Source organism: Dendrobates tinctorius, unplaced genomic scaffold, assembly GCF_039654945.1.
Source record: "Dendrobates tinctorius isolate UK_male_01 unplaced genomic scaffold, ASM3965494v1 ptg000243l, whole genome shotgun sequence".
In the NCBI taxonomy this organism is placed as follows: Eukaryota; Metazoa; Chordata; class Amphibia; order Anura; family Dendrobatidae; genus Dendrobates; species Dendrobates tinctorius.
This window is the reverse complement of record NW_027361910.1, coordinates 10132011-10146479: the sequence shown is the minus strand read 5'-3', so window position 1 is coordinate 10146479 and position 14469 is coordinate 10132011. Positions and strand designations below refer to the sequence as shown.

The window sequence follows — 14469 nt, the reverse complement described above, 5'->3', positions numbered from 1 at the left end:
ACTGCATACATACATACACACAAACAGTTATGGCCAAAAGTATTGACACCCCTGCAATTCTGTCAGATAATACTCAGTTTCTTCCTGAAAATGATTGCAATCACAAATTCTTTGATATTATTGTCTTCATTTAATTTGTCTTAAATGAAAAAGCACAAAAGACAATGAAGCAAAAAGCAAAACATTGATCATTTCACACAAAACTCCAAAAATGGGCCAGACAAAAGTATTGGCACCCTCAGCCTAATACTTGGTTGCACAACCTTTAGCCAAAATAACTGCGACTTTAGCCAAAATAACTGCGACCAACCGCATCACTGAGTTTCTTACAATGCTCTGCTGGAATTTTAGACCATTCTTCTTTGGCAAACTGCTCCTGGTCCCTGATATTTGAAGGGTGCCTTCTCCAAACTGCCATTTTTAGATCTCTCCACAGGTGTTCTATGGGATTCAGGTCTGGACTCATTGCTGGGCACCTTAGAAGTCTCCAGTGCTTTCTCTCAAACCATTTTCTAGTGCTTTTTTGAAGTGTGTTTTGGGTCATTGTCCTGCTGGAAGACCCATGACCTCTGAGGGAGACCCAGCTTTCTCACACTGGGCCCTACATTATGCTGCAAAATTTGTTGGCAGTCTTCTGACTTCATAATGCCATGCACACGGTCAAGCAGTCCAGTGCCAGAGGCAGCAAAGCAACCCCAAAACATCAGGGAACCTCCACCATGTTTGACTGTAGGGACCGTGTTTTTTTCTTTGAATGCCTCTTTTTTTCTCCTGTAAACTTTATGTTGATGCCTTTGCCCAAAAAGCTCTACTTTTGTCTCATCTGACCAGAGAACATTATTCCAAAACGTTTTAGGCTTTTTCAGGTAAGTTTTGGCAAACTCCAGCCTGGCTTTTTTATGTCTCGGGGTAAGAAGTGGGGTCTTCCTGGGTCTCCTACCATACAGTCCCTTTTCATTCAGATGCCGACAGATAGTACGGGTTGACACTGTTGTACCCTCGGACTGCAGGGCAGCTTGAACTTGTTTGGATGTTAGTCGAGGTTCTTTATCCAACATCCGCACAATCTTGCGTTGAAATCTCTTGTCAATTTTTCTTTTCCATCCACATCTAGGGAGGTTAGCCACAGTGCCATGGGCTTTAAACTTCTTGATGACACTGCGCACGGTAGACACAGGAACATTCAGGTCTTTGGAGATTGACTTGTAACCTTGAGATTGCTCATGCTTCCTCACAATTTGGTTTCTCAATTCATCAGACAGTTATTTGGTCTTCTTTCATTTCTCCATGCTCAATGTGGTACACACAAGGACACAGGACAGAGGTTGAGTCAACTTTAATCCATGTCAACTGGCTGCAAGTGTGATTTAGATATTGCCAACACCTGTTAGGTGCCACAGGTAAGTTACAGGTGCTGTCAATTACACAAATTAGAGAAGCATCACATGATTTTTCTAACAATGCCAATTCTTTTGTCCACCCTCTTTTTTATGTTTGGTGTGGAATTATATCCAATTTGGCTTTAGGACAATTCTTTTTGTGTTTTTTCATTTAAGACAAATTAAATGAAGATAATAATAACAAAGAATTTGTGTTTGCAATCATTTTCAGGAACAAACTGAGTATTATCTGACAGAATGGCAGGGGTGTCAATACTTTTGGCCACAACTGTACATACTACATACAACATACATACATATAACATATTACATGCATACTACATACATACTACATGCATACTACATACATACTACATACATACAACATACCACATGCATTCTACATACATACTACATACATACAACATACTACATGCATGCTACATACATACTACATACATACTACATACAATACATACATATAACATACAGTACATATAACATAGATTACATACTCACCATCACTTGTCACTTTGTTCCCCGAAGCCAGTGTCACCTGTAAAAATATTAAAATAACAAACAAACAATATACTCCCTGATCCGCAGAAATCCACGAGTATCCCACGACGATCTCCCATGGAGAACAGCAGCATCAGCTGATGCGACCGCACTCTAGGGGCTCTGGGAATACATTGACGGGAGGAAGGTATCCTTCCGCACTGTATTTCTTCGCCACTGTAAAAAAATAGTCCCTAGTCTCACTTTTGGCATTGCTGTGTGAGAAAGTTCCCATGCAGCTTTTGCCATAAAGTGAGACCAGTGAACTATAGTAACCTCTCAGTGATGCACTGCAGGAGCCATTGTCTCCTGTCAGTGTGTCACTGAAGGTCCTATAGAGTAGTGACATAACCCGATGTCACTGTTCTATAGGGGAGATCGTCGTGGGACACTCGTGGATTTCTGCGGATCAGGGAGTATATTGGTTGTTTGTTATTTTAATATTTTTTACAGATGACACTGGCTTCGGGGATCAAAGTGACAAATGATGGTGAGTATGTACTCTATGTTATATGTACTGTATGTCTATATGTATGTATTGTATGAATGTATGAATGTATTGTATGTAGTATGTGTGTATGTATGTATGTATGTAGTATGTATGTTTGTGTTTTTTTTTTTTACATTCAACACATTAGCCGGATGATGGGACTACTACTGTCCCATCATTGGCTAATGTGTCAATCACTGTCATTGTAGCAGGCGTAGCCCGATGGGACTTGTAGTCCCATCGGACAATGCCTGCACACACAACCCACGAGAGGCCTGCACAGACCTCCGGCAGCCCGCACAGACCCCCGGCAGGCCCGCACAAACCCCCAGCAGGCCCGCACAGACCCCCAGCAGACTGCACAGTCCCCCGGCAGGCCCGTACAGACCACCCACGGTCACGCAAAGACCCCGCCCACGCACACAGCACGCTGTCTCTGCCCACGCACCGCCCACACTCCATTATAGCGCATCATGACATCATTTCAGCAGCCAATCACAGCCATGCCATTAGTTAACATGGCTAACATGCCTAACAGGATGTGCCCACACTTCTTAGGATCTCATTGCATTATGGGAACTTCCGGTTCCGGTATTCGATATTGTAAAAATATCGGAACTCAGTATTGGAACTCCGATACAGCGAATATCGGCCGATACCCGATATTTGCAGTATCGGAATGCTCAACACTAATTATCAGTAATACAAATAATCGTTTGTTTTTTATACATTTACCCAAATGATAAAATCTAGCAAAATCTTAAAGTCCCATGCGTTATTGAGAATCACAGACTCCATGGCTGGAGCAACCAGATATCCTTCTGTATCTCTGATGTGCTAGTCCAACCTGCCTATTATCTATTATTCATACTTTTCTCTGATACCCAGCCCATGTTTTTAATCATGTCTTGTGTCATCGCATGTTCTTTTACCAAATATGTCAACAAAGAAATACTATTTTTGAAAATGTTGGTCATCTTTTTGCTTTTATTGGGTATATTTTTGCTTTAATTATTTTTCATTATTTTTGCCACTTATGGTACTTCCATCTAAAATGTATTTTTATACATAAATATATATATATATATATATATATATATATATATTGTGAGGTAGCGCTGTCATTTAAGTAGGGGATCACTCGCTTGGCAGCCACAAAATCAGATCCAACACAGGTTTTCCATAAACCAGTATAGTCCACGCGGTTTATTAACCCCTTCACTACCAAGGGTGGTTTGCACGTTAACTACCGGGCCAATTTTTACAATTCTGACCACTGTACCTTTATGAGGTCATAACTCTGGAACGCTTTCATGGATCCTGGTGATTCTGACATTGTTTTCTCGTGACATATTTTACTTCATGTTAGTGGTAAAATTGCATTCAAATAACTTGCGTTTATTTGTGAAAAAAACGGAAATTTGGCGAAAATTTTGAAAATTTTGCAATTTTCCAACTTTGAATTTTTATGCCCTTAAATCACAGCGATACGGCACACAAAAAACTTAATACATAACATTTCCCACATGTTTACTTTACATCAGCACAATTTTGCAACCAAAATTTTTTTTTGCTAGGAAGTTATAAGGGTTAAAAATTGACCAGCGATTTCTCATTTTTCCAACACCATTTTATTTTTAGGGACCACTTCACATTTGAAGCCACTTTGAGGGGTCTATATGATAGAAAATACCCAAAAGTGACACCATTCTAAAAACTGCACCCCTCAAGGTGCTTAAAACCACATTCAAGAAGTTTATTAACCCTTTAGGTGCGTCACAGGAATTTTTTGAATATTAAAAAAAAAATGAACATTTAACTTTTTTTCACAAAAAAAATACTTCAGGTTCAATTTTCTTTATTTTACCAAGGGTAACAGGAGAAATTGGACTGCAAAAATTATTGTGCAATTTGTCCTGACTACGCTGATACCTGATATGTGGGGGGAAACCACTGTTTCGGCGCATGGCAGAGCTCAGAATGGAAGGAGCGCCGTTTGACTTTTTCAATGCAAAATTGGCTGGAATTCAGATCGGACGCCATGTCACGTTTGGCGAGCCCCTGATGTACCTAAACAGTGGAAACCCCCCCAAGTGACCCCATTTTGGAAACTAGACCCCCCAAGAAACTTATCTAGATATGTGGTGAGAACTTTGAACCCACAAGGGCTTCACAGAAGTTTATAACGTACAGCGGTACAATTAAAAAATCATATTTTTTCCACAAAAATGATCTTTTCACCCACAATTTTTATTTTTCCAAGGGTAACAGGACCCTAAAAGTTATTGTGCAATTTGTCCTGAGTACGCTGATACCCCATATGTGGGTGTAAATGACTATTTGGGCGCATAGCAGAGCTCGGAAGGGAAGCAGCGCCATTTGACGTTTTTGGCTAGAATTGAGATCGGACACCATGTCGCGATTGGAAAACCCCTGATGTACCAAAACAGTGGAAACCCCCCACAAATGACACCATTTTGGAATCTAGACCCCCCAAGGAACTTATCTAGATGTGTGGTGAGAACTTTGAACCCCCAAGGGCTTCACAGAAGTTTATAACGTACAGCAGTACAATTAAAAAATCATATTTTTTCCACAAAAATGATCTTTTCACCCTCAATTCTTATTTTTCCAAAAGTAACAGGACCCTAAAAGATATTGTGCAATTTATCCTGAGTACGCTGATACCCCACATGTGGGTGTAAACCACTATTTGGGCGTATGGCAGAGCTCGGAAGGGAAGCAGCGCCATTTGACGTTTTTGGCTGGAATTGAGATCGGACACCATGTCGCATTAGGAAAGCCCCTGATGTACCAAAACAGTAGAAACCCCCCACAAATGACACCATTTTGGAAACTAGACCCCCCAAGGAACTTATCTAGATGTGTGGTGAGCACTTTGAACCCCCCAGTGCTTCACTGAAGTTTATAACGTCCGGGCGTGAAAATAAAAAAATCGTATTTTTTCCACAAACATGATCTTTTAGTCCCCATTTTTTTATTTTCCCAAGGGTAACAGGAGAAATTGGACCCCAAAAGTTGTTGTCCAATTTGTCCTGAGTACGCTGATACCTCATATGTGGGAGAAAACTACTGTATGGGCACACGTCGGGGCTCGGAAGGGAAGTAGTGACGTTTTGGAATGCAGACTTTGATGGAATGGTCTGCGGGTGTCATGTTGCGTTTGGAGAGCCCCTGATGTACCTAAACAGTGGAAACCCCCCACAAGTGACCCCATTTTGGAAACTAGACCCCCTAATGAACTTATCTAGATGTGTGGTGAGCACTTTGAACCCCCCAGTGCTTCACAGAAGTTTATAACGACCGGGCGTGAAAATAAAAAAATCGTATTTTTTCCACAAACATGATCTTTTAGTCCCCATTTTTTTATTTTCCCAAGGGTAACAGGAGAAATTGGACCCCAAAAGTTGTTGTCCAATTTGTCCTGAGTACGCTGATACCTCATATGTGGGAGAAAACTACTGTATGGGCACACGTCGGGGCTCGGAAGGGAAGTAGTGACGTTTTGGAATGCAGACTTTGATGGAATGGTCTGCGGGTGTCATGTTGCGTTTGGAGAGCCCCTGATGTACCTAAACAGTGGAAACCCCCCACAAGTGACCCCATTTTGGAAACTAGACCCCCTAATGAACTTATCTAGATGTGTGGTGAGCACTTTGAACCCCCCAGTGCTTTACAGAAGTTTATAACGACCGGGCGTGAAAATAAAAATATCGTATTTTTTCAACAAACATCATCTTTTAGTCCCCATTTTTTTTATTTTCCCAAGGGTAACAGGAGAAATTGGACCCCAAAAGTTGTTGTCCAATTTGTCCTGAGTACGCTGATATCTCATATGTGGGAGAAAACTACTGTATGGGCACACGTCGGGGCTCGGAAGGGAAGTAGTGACGTTTTGGAATGCAGACTTTGATGGATTGGTATGCGGGTGTCATGTGCGTTTGGAGAGCCCCTGATGTACCTAAACTATTGAAACTCCCCACAAGTGACCCCATTTTGGAAACTAGACCCCCCACGGAGCTTATCTAGATGTGTGGAGAGCACTTTGAACCCCCAAGTGCTTCACAGAAGTTTATAACGCCTGGGCGTGAAAATAAAAAAAACATTTTTTTCCGCAAAATTATATTTTTGCCCCCAATTTTTTATTTTCCTAAGGGTAACAGGAGAAATTGGACCCCAAAAGTTGTTTTGTAATTTGTCCTGAGTAGGCTGATACCCTACATGTGGGGGTAAAACACTGTTTGGGCACATGGCAGAGCTTGGAAGGGAAGGAGCACCATTTGACTTTTTCAACGCAGAATTGGCTGGAATTGAGATCAGACGCCATGTTGCCTTTGGAGAGCACCTGATGTGCCCAAACAGTGGAAACCCCCAATTATAACTCCAACCCTAACCTCAACACACCCCTAACCCTAATCTGAGCCCTAGCCCTAACCCTATCCCTAACCCTAACCCTAGCCCTAACCCTAGCCCTAACCCTAACCCTAGCCCTACCCTAACCCTAACCCTAGCGGGAAAATGGAAATAAATACATTTTCTTTTAGTTTTATTATTTTTCTCTAACTAAGGGGGTGATAACGGGGGGTTTGATTTACGATTTATGGCGGTTTTTATGTTTGGCGGCTGTCGCACGCTAAAAGACGCTTTTTATTGTAAAAATAGTTTTTGCATCACCACATATTGTGAGCTATAATTTTTCCATATTTTGACCCACCGAGTCATGTGAGGTCTTATTTTTTGCGGGACGAGTTGACGTTTTTATTGGTACCATTTTCGGGCACGTGACATTTTTTGATCGCTTTTTATTCCGATTTTTGGGATGCAGAATGAACAAAAACCAGCTTTTCATGAATTTCTTTTGGGGGGTGCGTTTACACCGTTCCGCGTGCGGTAAAATTGATAACGCGTTTTTATTCTTCGGGTCAGTACGGTTACAGCGATACCTCATTTAGGTCGTTTTTTTATGTTTTGTCGGTTTTTTGCAATGAAAACAATTTTATATAAAAAATAATTATTTTTGTATCGCTTTATTCTGCGAGCTATAACTTTTTTATTTTTTTGCGGATGATGCTGTATGGTGGCTCGTTTTTTGCGGGACAAGATGACGTTTTCAGCGGTACCATGGATATTTATATGCGTCTTTTTGATCGCGCGTTATTGCACTTTTTGTTCGGTGGTATGATAATAAATCATTATTTTTTGCTTCGTTTTTTATTTTTATTTTTTAAGGGGTTCACTAAAGGGGTTAACTAATGGGACAGTTTTATAGGGCAGGTCATTACGGACGCGGCGATACCAAATATGTGTACTTTTATTGTTTTGTTTTTTTTTTATTTTCAAAAAATGGATTTATTGGGGAATATTTTTTTTTTTTTTAACTAATTTATTTAGCGATTTTTTTTAAATTATTTTTAACACTTTTTTTTTTTTTTTTTTTACTTTATTACCTTGTCCCAGGTGGGACATCACTGTCCTGTGACAGATCGCTGATCTGTCACATCACAGATCACTGTGACAGATCAGCGATCTGTCACAGGCACTGCTGCAGACTTCCTCATGCCTGCGCTTTGCAGGCACTGAGGAAGCCAGCTTCCTCAGGCCCCCGAAGGCCCCCGTCGCCATCTTGGATTCGGGGGCCTGGAGGAAGGGAGTCCCCCGCAGCAGCGCTGCACATTGCGCTGCCGTGGGGGGCTCAGGGAAGCATGGAGGGAGCCCCCTCCCTGCCGATGCTTCCCTTTAACCCCCGGTACACCGCGATCGCGTTTGATCGCGGTGTGCAAGGGGTTAACGTGTCGGGGGCGGTCCGTGACCGCCCCTGACACATTGTGCCGGGTGTCAGCTATGATAATTAGCTGACACTCGGCCGCGATCAGCGGCGCTCACCACGTGGGCGCCGCTGATCGCGATGACGTAATATTCCGTCCATGGTAATTAGGTCCATGGTCACATGGACGGAATATTACGTCAATTGTAGGTAAGGGGTTAACCATCATAAATCATGACCAGCAATATATAAACAGCATAGCGACCATGACAGAGTTTCACTCTGTTAGCAATGTCCATTACGCAGGCTTTTCAGCCTCACAGTTATATCTCACCCCGTCAGGGTTCTCTCATGGCTGCTTCTCCATACTGCAGACATTCATTCCCTCCAGGGAACTCTCAGGCACTTGCAGCCATTACTCACAGCGTCCACACGTGCTGTCAGGCTGGAAGCCCCATCTCAGTGGGACCTTCCACACTGGACCAACCAGGTCCAAGTATTCACCACCTGTGACCTACCCAGGCCACATTATATGGTTCATAGCCACGCCCACCAGGTCACATGACTCTGACCTCATCACAGGTCCTTCAAGCATTTACACACTCTTTCCAACAGTGCTTTAAACACACCCCCTGGGTGGGTTTGTAGGTAACCCATCTCTCTAGTTACCTGGAGACTTCTCCCTTACACATTGAAAAAACACCTCAGCAATATCATTGCTGAACAACACATAAGTCTCCATCCCAAAGCCACCCACTTTGGGATACATAATGGCCATTCCGTATTCTGTCATTCATCCTCTCTCCTGGGACATCCACACAGCGCCCCCTAGCGGTCTCAGTGGTTACTACACCACAATATACAGCTCTGGAAAAAATTAAGAGACCACTTTCACATAAACAATTTGTCTGATTTCTCTCTTTCTAAGTATATTTTTGAGTAAAATGTAAATTGTTCTTTTAGTCTATAAACTTCTGACAACTTGTCTCTGAATTTCCAAGCAAAAAATTTAGTATTTATTTTCTGACAAAGAAAAATGGTCAAAATTAAAAAAACCCCAGTGCTTTCAGACCTCAAATAATGCAAAGAAAACAAGTTCATAATCATTTAGATGCAACAATACTAATGTTTTAACTCAGGAATGTGGGAATAACCATGATTTTTAAAACAGCTTTCATACGTCTTGGCATGCTTTTCATCAGTCTTTCGCACTGCTTCTGGCACAAAAATTTAAGCAGTTCTTTTTTGTTTTATGGATTGTGACTATCCATCATCCTCTTGATTACATTCCAGAGGTTTTCAATGGGGTTCAGTTCTGGAGAATGGGCTGCCCATGACAGGGTTTTGGTGTGGTGGTCTCTTAATTTTTGCCAGTGCTGTATATGTTTATACGCTTACCCTAAGCAACTGGCCGTCACCGTCCTGTCATCGCTCTTCACAAATGTTATTTCTTTCTCTTTCTCCATAAATTAGCAATCCGTCTGACCAAAATGTCTATTGAATTGGATTACAATACATTTTCACATTTATTATATTGGAGTTCTGAGTTATTGTTCTTGTGATATACATGGGATGGAACCCTACTCGACCACCCATCTTCCAGCGTAGATGTGCCATACAACTATACTAAGTTTCAGTGTTTTGTGCATCTGAGTTGACAACCTGCTTTTCAAATTTTTTTGGGAAGACAAAAATCTTACTTGTTTTTTTCAGTGATGTTTTGAGGATTTATTTTTCAGTTAATTGATTTTAATTTTACTATAGGGACTTATATTAGGTGTATCCTTTATAAAGTTCGCCAGTTACAGTATTTTGGCCAAAATATCAACTAATATTTCATGCATTTTTTTAATCTTTGCTTGATTCAGCCATGCTCTACAATATTGGTGAGAAAAAAATGGGGTGTTTGTATTTGTGCGAGTGTGCTTATGTAGGTTCTGAGTGGTCTGCCTAATCTGATATTATAGGCGTGACCAATAGGCTATTAGCCAACATGGTGCACTACACTGAACCGTGAGACTGGTAGGTTATAATAGCCTTATCTGTGTGCATTTAGAATTCTAAGCATCTACCAATTTCATGGATCATGGGGAGTGGTGTTGTTCATTATTTTCCACCTGTCTTACTTTCATTATATACTATTAGGGCATATCTACAGTCTTCTCTGAATTGTCATGTTACGTGGAGTACAAAAAAGCCACCGTATTTGTTGGTGGGAGGCACTGTGACAAGGTAGTCTTTAACTGATGTAATTAGAATCAGCATTGAATCTTCTAACCACTTCATACTAAGTGCATTATCTTGTACATGTATGGTATAAATTAGAAATATATAGCTTTCTTCTAGTCTCTCCATTCCATATTGTGATATTGTGCCTTAATCTTCTACTCCCACTACTTAGACAGAAGCCAAATGTCAATTACTGGGCAATGTGCCACTGCTACTACAGCTGGCTGTCATCCAGGCAGACTCCAGTGCAGGGCCTAGGGCCTGATGCTGCATTATTATTACCAACTTGAGAATGACTAATGAGTAGGACATTCCAAACCATTCAGGGTTGACTGCTCTCTTTCTCCACGCTTTGACTACCCATCTTTCATCTATACAAACTCCAGCACCATGCTTGTTGCTGCAGTTACCAAACTATTGGTCATGGAGTTGCCTGCATTACTCTCTGAGCCAACCAGCTTCTTGGGTGCTGGTGTGAAAATAATAAAACAAGTGCAGATTGGCTGAGTGACAAAGGCGCATGTACAATGTAAGCTTATTAATAGACATACTTGTGTTAACATAAATAACAGACTACATTTTTTCCTAACAGACACTAAACTGGACAAAAAAATGTTTTTTCGGTGGATTGTGTGAGGCAGTGACCCCTGTTACAGCTAGGGGGCACTGTATGTTCTCTCCAGGATGCGCACGGAGGCATATTGAGGCTATGAGGATGCATTGCGGTCACAGGTGTAGCTGGGATTGCAATGGGGTAGCAGTGACTGATGTCACAGGTAGGGGTCGCTGTATAGTCTCCCCAGGATATGTACGGAGGTGTATGAAGGCCATAGGTGTACATGGCAGTCATGGGCATAGGTGTGCATGGCAGTCACGGGTGTAGCTGCGACTGCAATGCAAACTGATAATAAAAGTAAGTGTAAGGCTACTTTCACACTAGCTTTTTTTGTGCTGCGCCTCATGCGCATTCCAAACGCATACAAAAAATGCATTAAGTGTTTTGTATGCGTTTGCTGTTTTTTGTGCATGCGATTTAACCAGTTTGTCACCATTTTAACTCTAAAAGCGCATGCAATTTTAAACGCATGTGTGCGCATGTCCTAGCGCACGCGTGCGATCCCATAGACTTTAATGTTATTTTTTTGCGAATTCCGTGCGCTAACATGCGCATGCGTTTTTTGGCAGCAGTTGGGCGCACAGAAAAATGCAACATGTAGCGTCTGGCGTGCCTGGGCGCACACCTGGAAAAAATGCAGCACACGAAAATGCACATGAACGCATACACGCGCTATACCATGCGCCCACCATGTTAAAGATAGGGGAGCAATGCGCATGCGCATAATAGCGCACGAGGCGCAGCGCAAAAAAAGCTAGTGTAAAACCAGCCTGAGGCTAGTTTCACACTAGCGTTTATGAGCGCAGCGACGGCCTGCGCACGGCCGCCGCTAAGCCCTGCCCCCTGCTGCGCCTCCGCCGGTAGCTCCGCCTACCGGCGCATGACGCTGCATGCGCCCTGCGTCCCCTATCTTTATCACTGGGGGCGCAGGCCGTGCGCAGTATGCGTTTGGCGGCGCATGCGCCTTCCTGACGGAGCGCCGGTGCAACCAAACTGCAGCAGGTTGCGTTTGGCGCAGGTCGGCGCACCGTCAAAAGGACGCATGCGCCGCCAAATGCATACTGCGCACGGCCTGCGCCCCCAGTGATAAAGATAGGGGACGCAGGGCGCATGCAGCGTCATGCGCCGGTAGGCGGAGCTACCGGCAGAGGCGCGGCAGGGGGCGGGGCTTAGCGGAGGCCGTGCGCAGGCCGTCGCTGCACTCATAAATGCTAGTGTGAAACTAGCCTTAGTCTTGGACATGTGAGTGTCCAAGACAGAGGTAGGGAAAACCTGTTCTGGATGTTGTGTTTGAAACAGATTGCAGTATGATAGTGATGCAGTCTGTTCCATTACGGATCCAGGTTTTCCATGTGGCTGAAAGCCACAGGTTTCTGTGATAAATGCCCTGCAGGAAAGGGCTAGTGAGATCTGAGGGATTTGAGTAAGGGCTTAGTGAGTCTCAGGTGTGTCAGGGCCAGAGTGAGGCCTGGCAACCTGCAGTGTACACAGGGATATAAGTCGTCCACGGTGACTGGTCTCGGATGTGGACAGTCCTGTGTCCAGAGGTGAACCAAAGGTGGATGTCCTGTGCCCGAAAGAAGACTGGCATGTGTAACCATTGCAAAACAGGTGGATATGGTGTCCGACTGTGAACCAGAGGATATCCTGGACTGTGTATGGCTGTGTGAGTAAAGAGACTATTATGCAGCGATGCAAAACACCCATGGGAACTAGTCAGAGGAGGACTAGCGTGTGTAGTGCCTGCAACATGTAATGCTGTGTGAATAGAGTCTTGGATACGGTGCATAGACACCCATTGGAACTAGTCAGAGGAAGACTGGTGTGTTTAGTGTCTGTAGAATGAACGTTGACATATAATATATACTCTGAAAATGATGAAATGGATACTAGTTATATGCTCTGAAGTTATATGCACTTGTGTGGATTGGACTTTTAATGCTGTTAGGAAAAACATTAAAGAGACTTTTGTGTTTGAATTTTGTGGGTCACTGCCTCTTCACTGTGTACGGTGCTACCGCACCCTACAATTGTCAATAAATTTGTGGTGGATTGTCAAGTTTGATCTGCATCTCAGAAGAGTAAATCGCATAGATAGTTGAACACAGGCTATTTCATGAAAGAGCATAAGCTTATTAATTTTCTCTTGAATTTAGAAATGTTCGATTTGGATAACTAATTCATGTCAAACTTTTGTCCTACTGTCTTGCGCTGACTGTATATTGTAGATGATTAATAGTGAAGGATTCTTACTCTATATAAAAGTCTTGGAGTTTATTTTGTATGAGCAGTTATTTCATTTTCTGATATTTATTACCCTGAGTCACGCTCACATGTGGGAATGTGGGTGGAAGCATTGCGTTTCCTTTTAATTCCAAGCTATTTGCTGACATGCGGAAGTTATGTAACTTATACTCCTGAAAAGTGTTACTTTAACTGTATAGAGGTATAGAAATATATGTAGCTGTATTGATATATCCATTAATTTCAACTTGAATTTCTTAGTATGTAAACTAACTGCATGGCTTCATTAGGATTTTGTACAACAGGGAGATGTATATCAAATTATCTCAAATCTCCAAAGATCAGTCTCAAAAGTTTAAGCTCTAATTCTATTCCAGATTCGGAAATATTTATTTTAAAGCAAAAATATAAAAAAAAAAAAATTGTTACTTAACTTCTATGCATTGGAATAATTTTATTGTTTTGATCTCCAGAATTCATAATGCACGCTGCCTCCACAAAGCTTTAGTACTTTGCCATTGTGCACCATGTCAAGTTATCGAGTTATTATTAATAAGTAATTGGTGACTGTAAAAACACAACTGAAACTAATCAACATAATCAGAACGTTCTTGCCAGGACACAGTGCTGTCAGCAGGATTTTGCTAAATTACAGACAGTGTCAGGTTGGCGCTGTTGCATTGATTAAAATCATACATGGGGTGAAGAAATCCGTCTTGGGATATGTGCGCACGTTGGATATTTGCTTGCAGAAATTTCTGCAAGGGTTCTGCATTTCTTGGCAGCAAAAACGCTGTGAAAAAAATAAGCTGCATTATTGGTGCATTTTTTGTATGCCTTTTTATCCTGTGCTTCAATGGGTCTAAAATACAGGAAAAAACGCAAAAAGAATTGACATGCTGCAGAAAAAATGCACTGCAAATAAACACGTAAATTTACTTATGTGCACAACACTTCCGGATTGCCATTGAATAAGCTTGCATAAGTATTCCAATGCGTTTTTGGACCATTTACGAGTGGAAAAAAATGCAGCAAAAATACATCAAATACGCAACGTGTGCACATAGCCTTATGGTTCTTGTATAATCAGTGTTAGAAGTTTTCAGCTAATGATATTCTCGTAGTCTGGGGCAGAACTGTAGGCAGAGTCTTACCTTCCTGCTTACAG

The 14469-nt window shown here is 42.1% G+C and overlaps 1 long non-coding RNA gene across 1 annotated transcript in view; it reads left to right on the top strand.

Moving 5' to 3' along the window:
* The first annotated feature begins 12480 nt into the window (after window positions 1–12480).
* The window catches only part of LOC141060696 (uncharacterized), a 45505-nt gene continuing 43516 nt past the window's right edge, over window positions 12481–14469 (top strand). The window contains exon 1 of the long non-coding RNA XR_012222749.1: window positions 12481–12723. This is a non-coding gene — a long non-coding RNA (uncharacterized lncRNA). The remainder of the gene's footprint in view (window positions 12724–14469) is intronic.